Genomic DNA, 7,688 nt, shown 5'->3' on the forward strand with positions numbered 1-7,688 from the left:
AAATTTACAATTGCACATATGCTTCCACTCTTTATAGTAAAAACTGAACTTAATACTGAAAAAAAAACTAACTGCACTAAAAAATTGAAGCATCTATCAAGCAGCAGAGGTGTCCTCAAGAATATATTTTTTTAAATATTTAAAATATATAAATGCTGATCAGCATAATAATTATACTTTTACATTTAAAGTTAAATGTGAATGAAAAACGTATTTAAACTATTGATGATCAATACCCTATAAGGAATAGTAAAAGTAAAAATTCTGTAAGCGTTCTAAAAAGAAACCAATAACGAAGACCTAAATTTAAACTAAACATTTTAATTTTTTTATACATTTTTATGTAAATTAGAAGAAAATGTGGAAAATTTCATTAGATGCAAACATTTAATGATAACTCTAAAAGTCTAAAATTGTTCTCTTTCAGTTAAAGAAAGTTTTACCTTAAATTACATCTAAATGACTTTTGAAAAAGCATTAACTGAATACAAATACAACTTAAACAATTAAAATAAAAATAAATTCTTAAAACGTGAGGTTTTTTTAAAATTTAAACTTTAAAAAGTAAAACTATTAAATATAGCCGTTGATTTATACTAAAAAAATTAGATTATACTTAAAAAAAAATATGCTTACATTTGAACTAACCGTGATTAAGAAAATATTTCAATAACTGACTCAATGAAACATTTTTCAAAAAGATGAATTTAAACAACACGCAAACTTTGTTCTGTGAGAATTTATATTATATTTGTGTTACCAAAACATTGCCTGACAAGTAGCACTTTTTGAAAGGACTTAAAGGAAACATGTTAGGATTAACTTCAGTTAATTAAGAACAAGCTTTAAAGTAAGGCTTATGCTACATTCTCTTGGAAGATTAGTAGTAACATTGTAACATTTTAAAATATAAACTGGTAGAAATTTCCAATAAGTTATATAAATTTAAATCTTTATTTTTGACAGTTATCAAAAACGTAATGAATTTAGAATAACAGTACACATACGGACTCAAAAATTATACTGCTCGACATGTTCGAGGCATTTAAAAATACCTCTCACACTTTCTACCCCTCCTTATATGCCCACACACATATGTAATTAAAGATATATGCGAAGCATTTATCATACGTTATCTGTTATTACTAACCATATTTTCGATCCCTCCATGTTAATGAGATCTTTTTTTTACATTAATGTATACGCAAGCGTTATGAAGCTTAAACAACTGTAAGGTAAAACTAGCACCGCGAAGCAAAAACCCTAAAATTTAATCAGTAATACCGCACAGTACTGATTAAGCAGCACTCTATGAAATTTTGAGAAAAATTCACCAAGATCACCAAGAGCATAAAACTAATCTAAGATTAATATGAGGAATAAAACATCGATTATACTCATATTTGACAAGGCCTACATTTCACTGAATTGTATGTAAACGAAGGCTTTATAATTGACATACAAAAGAAATATTACAAGTCGTGCTTATTTCTATTTTTAAAAAAAAATAGTTTTCTCTTTGTTGCGTCAAAAAAAATATTAATAAATATCAAAATTGCAGTACGAGAGAGAATTCGATTTTGTAAAGCTACGAAACATATACTTGAATTTGACAACGTGATTTTTTTTTTATGAATAAAACATCAAAACATGCAAAATGCTCAGTCTTGTTTATTTATCTTTCTTTTCTTGCATTTTAACTCATCGTCAAAAAAGAGTGGAAGACAATTTTTAAATCTTCACAGGACTTGAATCCTGCTACGAAAGGAGGTTACCCCATCCTCGAGAAGATTTTCAAAAGGAAAAAATAATAATTATTGAATAAAGTTAATATATCCCTATTGGAAAAAAATCTTAAAACCAGTATCAAAAACCAGTAAAAATGATACCAGAACCAGTATAACCATACTGGAAATTTTGAAACCAGTATGGCACCATACTGGAAATTTTAAAACCAGTATAGCACCATACTGGAAATTTTAAAACCAGTATAACACCATACGGGAAATTTTAAAACCAGTATAACACCATACGGGAAATTTTAAAACCAGTATAACACCATACGGGAAATTTTAAAACCAATATAGTTCCATACTGGAAAGTGTAAAACCAGTATGGCACTATATCAGAAATTTAAAACTAGTATGGATCATACTGGAAATTTCGACACGAGATATAAAATCGTACTGGAAATTTTTATACCAGTTTTCAAACATACTGGGAGTTTTAAAGTAGTTTTAAAATATAGCTTCATTCTTAGTAAGTACATATTTTTCTGGAAATCTAACAGTTTTGACATTATCAAACTTCGTTTTTTTATTTTATTTTATTATATACTTATTTCAAATACTTAATTTCTTAGATTTTTATTAGAATTCTTTACATATACGATATCAAGGGCGGTGAAAGCATATATTTACTATATACATTAATTGAAAAAAATACATATTTAAAAATATTAAAATCATTTTATAATTTTGAAGAAAAAGGAAGTTTTTGAGTAAGATTTTTACACATTTTAATTACTTTAAAATCTGCTTAAAGTCATTTAAATGTTAGTAATTTTCCAAGAAAAGTAATTTAATAATAGATTGTGTTTTTATTCGTTTATTATTTATTTACTCATTTATTTTTTGATTAACAAAATTTATTTTAATCAAAGTCATCATGATAAAAGAATATTATTAATTGTTAAATTTTATTACAAAATGTTTTTATTTATTTATTTATTATATTTGAATTTATTCTAGAACAATGTTATTCCCAACCGAAACTAATTTATCAATTCGAGAAATAAATTAATTAGTTCAGGTTTCAAACAAAAACAACTTCGTAGCAAAGGAAATATGTTTACATAAATTAAAAATTGATATAAAATCTCAATTCTCAACTTTTTATTTTCAAACATAAAACTCTCCTTCATTAATTTATAAATTTCAGTCCGTTTTTGAAATTTGTGATTAATAAATTTAAATCATAAAACAAACTAAACTTTTTTCGAATGAAATAAATAAATTTGTTTTGTTACTATATAGTTAATTCAATTGAATCTATAAAAGAGAAAAAGAGCGATTAATTCAGAAACGAATAATCACGAAAAGACGAGAATCGACTTTTAGTCGTTCGTTAAATCCATCGAACTTGCGTGAAGCGATGAATTCGTTCGTTAAATCTATATCACGCTAGCTCATCTATACAGCTCAGTTTTTCTAGTTCTTTCCGTTTCTCTGTCTGAACTTCACAGCCAACTAATCTTGTTTACATCATGGAAGCATCGTGGGAAGAAAGGCGTTATATTTTAGTAAGTGTATTTTTATCTTTATTTCTTGCTTTTATTTGCATCTTTGTTAGTTACAATAATGTTAAAACGTATGCTTCAGTAATATTTAAAGTAATCAAGACATATATATTATTCTTGAATTATTACTGCATGTGCATTTGATATGGGGTTCATTGCATTGAGACCCCATTGCATGAGAAGAAAGTATTTTTAATGTTTTTTCCTGGGTTTCTTAATGAAACTTTAATTGAAATAATTCTCTTTTTACATAAATTCTCATTAATATCACCGTTATTGACAAATTAATTATTTGTTTAGTTTTATATAATATGTGGAAACTTCGCGTTATATAATTAAGTGTTAATCTCAAATTCTTTTGTTATTTTTAATGTTTAATTTTATTTTAAAGCATTTAATTATAATTATATTTTATTAACGGTTGGTACCATGAAGTTTCAGTTAAACTAAAATAACATTTTAAAAACAAAGTAGTTGATACTTAAAAGTTTGATATTACTGCCTAGTTAATAGTGTACATATATTTTGTAATTGTATAATTTCTAAATCAATTTTTTTTTTCAGAAATGATTTGGAAAACAGCCTATTATTTTTATTTCAATAGAGGTATGTTTTTCTTGTTCTTGACATATTCAACATGCAAACTATTATAGAATTTTTTTTAAAAATTCGATAGTTATTTTATCCTTTATAAATCTACATTTAGGGATGTTTCAGAGTCAAGATCCATTACACCAGCTACAACTGTCAAGATGCCTAAAAGATTTTAAGCTTACAAATTTTATTTATTATTTAAAAAAGAAAGACTAGTAGAGATTTGGCTGGGATGGCTGCGAGTTATACTCTTTAAATTGGTCCTGTTCTTTAATGTTTTTGTTTTAATTTCGCCTGGAGGTTTTTTTTTCTTGTTTTAATTTCTCCTTATTGATGCTTTTAAGATGTTTGCGAAATTCCCAGAATTCTGAAAGTTTTAGTTAACAATATCAATAAAACATTTTGCTAAAAACATAGCAGTTGGCAGTCCTGAATTCATTATATTTCTTAGTACATAGAAGTGATACAGTGTACATAAAGATATTCAGTTTGTTGATAAATTGAATTAGTGAAGCCTTTTTGCAAGTTTTCATATTATAGTTACAAATTAATTATAAAATGGAACTGAATGCTTCATTGATTTTAATGAATGTAAAAAGTATATGCAGATTTAAATGTTTCAATATTTTTACTTCTAAGTTCTGCCTCTGAAAAGTTCAAATTTTAATTTTATGTTTAAAACCTTTAATATGCTTTGCCGTGATAATGTATTTAAATGTTAACCTTTAGACAAAGTTATGAGCTGAACTGTTTAAAAACTGAACTGAACTAACTGTACTGAAACTAAAATGGTCAAAAGTTACTTCAGATCATTCATACTTAAATTTTTGCATGGAGTCACTCTAAAAGTAGGTTGGTAATGTGCTTTCATGATGTGGGCGTTTGTGAATTCTTTTGTGTTGTCAACTAGAAGTGGGTAGTATGAGAGATACCTATGTTAGACATTAACTTCCCTTTATTAGAAATCTCTTTCAAATTACAAAAATAATAAAATTTTGGTGGACCATTATTTTTTCTTACTATTGTCGCGCTGATCTAAGTTTCAATTAGCCAGTTGAAATATTGAGTATATTTATAATTGATTGGTATAGTAGTTGAAAAATATGTAGCATTTGCAATTGTATTTTTCATACTTAATAGTTATTCTGAAAAATTGTTTTTACTGTATAAATTAGTTAAGCCCTAATGTATCCCTAAATGTATAAATTAGTTAATTTACTGTATAAACTGTTTATTCTTAATTTAAAATAATTTATTTTAATCTTTTATTTATTTGCAGTCTGTGTATTTCAATATTACTTAATGTTAAAAATGTCTAATGGAATTAGCACTGCAATCTGAAATATTAACTTAATCAACATTGTAATCTAAAATTTAGCATAAACAGATAAAGCATAATATTGAAAGATAAGGCATGCAATGTCAAAAATGAGATTTTTTGAAATTGTTTAGTTTACAATTAATGTTAATTGAAATTTTGTTTATATTAGGAGCTCTAAATGGAGATATTGTTGCTGGCTCTTTTTTGGTGAAGTGAGATAGATAATTTTACTAAGAGGTCGACATTAAAGAAAAGTGAGGGATCCTGCACAACCAGACAACCTCCAACTAGACTGGAAAAGTGACTGTTGGAAAGTGCATTTTCGTCTCTATCTTCTTTGATATTGAGAAGGCTTACGATCGGACATGGCGGTACGGAATTTTGAAGACACTCTATGACATGGGACTTCGTGGAAATCTACCCATCTTTCTCAAGAACTTTCTGTCGAAGCGGTATTTTCGAGTAAAGTTGGGAACTACATTTTATGATCTCTTCAGTCAGGCTGAAGGTGTCCCTCAAGGCAGTGTTTTAAGTGTCATACTCTTCATTATTCATGTATCACAAATCTTGAACGTGCTGCCACCTTCCGTATTTGTTTCACGATATATTGACGATCCGAACGTGTAATGTACAGGATTTGATGTGCGCGTCATTGAACGTCAACTGCAGTTGACTGTGAATAAAATTGTGGAATGGTGTGAGAAAAATGGTGTGAAGTCCTACAAATCTCATCCTCTAAAGCAAGATGTCTTTCCATTAAGCTTGGAACGATTGTATGACGCTAGACCTTCACACGTCCGTCCATTTCATGCTCGCATGCGCTCAATCATACATGGTTGACGCAGATAAGGCCTGCAAACGACGGTTGCATTTGTAAAAAGTAAAAATTAACCACAACAAGGAAGATATAATATTTTAACTATGCGAATCAATCAACTATTTGAATGCTATATTTTTTATTTCGCTACTAAAATATGACTATACTGATTTCGTTTGATTATAAGAAGATTAATATTTTTTAGGCTGTTATGGTAATGTTTATATCATTTAGTAATTGTGTAATTCTTATATCTTATTGAAGGCAGAGTTTAAATTATGTCATATTCAATGTTTAAAAGTTTTAATTTTGTGTCGTGTGTTTTTATTCAGTATGTATATTAATTATTATATTAATTATATCTTGTTGAGTTCAAAATAATTGTGAGATAAGAAAATCCTTCGAAAATTAAGGCTTATTTTATTATTTATGAACATGTGTCGTTATATAAATAATTCGCTCTTGAGATTTAACTTTTGTAGGCGATAACTTTCCTTCCTAATTTAATTTTCAGATATTATGTGATAAGTAAATTATAAAAATTAAATACTTCAAATAGAAAATGACTATATCAAATTGTGCTTTAAGTCAAGGGATCTTAAGAAAAATGTCAATAGAATGACAGAGTAAAAGAATTCAAAATTTTTATTTATATTAGTTAATAACTTGTGTCATTTAAGATTTTATTTGTAGCTATAATTACTACTCTAACCACTATTATGTTTGAATGATTAAAGTTGACTATAATTTAAATATCAAATATATCTAAAATTAAAATGGTTTGTATTTAAATCTATAGTAGCAAGCAAGTACATTGATCAAAATGTAACATAACTATATAATTATATTTTACAATGCCTGATTTCAGAGTAAATGAACAGTGTCAAATTAGATTCATTTCAAATATTTTTTGCGGCATTTCGAACATTATATATTATATGCGTTATTTGCATTCAATTTTATTTATCAATTACAAATGTAAACCAAAGATAATTGATTTATATGAAATCATAATTTTATAATTAGATTGTTTAAATTTATATTTATAGATATATACACTTCACACGGTCTCCTTATTGTGCATATGAATTTGCATTTGTCAAATATTTCCGAGGCTTATTTAACAAAATTTATCATTCAAATTTGTAATTACAAAGGATATAAAAATTAAGATTTTGACTTTAGTCAGTTTTTGGCTATTCATTACATAATTTTTCTAATCCCCAATCAATTTTCATAAAATCTGAAGAATACACTTACACTTTTCTTATGTTGCTGCAAAACATTTTTTGTGTAGTATTTTAGATTCAAATCTTATTGACAATTATTTCTAATATATTAATTATTAAAAAAATTACATTAACTGTGAAGAAGTTTAAAAAAAAAACAGTTTATTTGATTTTTATAAACATAATGCAAACTATAGCTTTTGACAAAGTGTTTTAGTTCCCTGTATAAACCAGGTGACTTTATTTATTTACTTGTATCAATGTTTTATTTTCCCATTCAGAGCAGTTCACTAACCTTCCTGTATTAAACTGTAGTACCTCACTATACTTGTGTTAAAAATAAATTGTTACACCATCCCAGTTTACTGGGTGTAGTACACTAGTGATACTGGGTTCGATATCATACTGGAATAAATTTTATACCAGCTT

General features: G+C 26.7%; 1 long non-coding RNA gene across 1 annotated transcript; it reads left to right on the forward strand.

The window, feature by feature from the left end:
- The first annotated feature begins 3,236 nt into the window (after positions 1-3,236).
- On the forward strand, positions 3,237-7,214 carry LOC147812089 (uncharacterized). The gene is made up of 3 exons (XR_015433231.1): positions 3,237-3,301; positions 3,863-3,904; positions 5,383-7,214. It is a non-coding gene; the product is annotated as an uncharacterized LOC147812089 (long non-coding RNA).
- The last annotated feature ends 474 nt before the right edge of the window (positions 7,215-7,688 follow it).

The sequence above is a fragment of the Parasteatoda tepidariorum genome, chromosome 4 (genome assembly GCF_982258835.1).
Source record: "Parasteatoda tepidariorum strain Cologne lab strain chromosome 4, Ptep-v5.0, whole genome shotgun sequence".
In the NCBI taxonomy this organism is placed as follows: domain Eukaryota; kingdom Metazoa; phylum Arthropoda; class Arachnida; order Araneae; family Theridiidae; genus Parasteatoda; species Parasteatoda tepidariorum.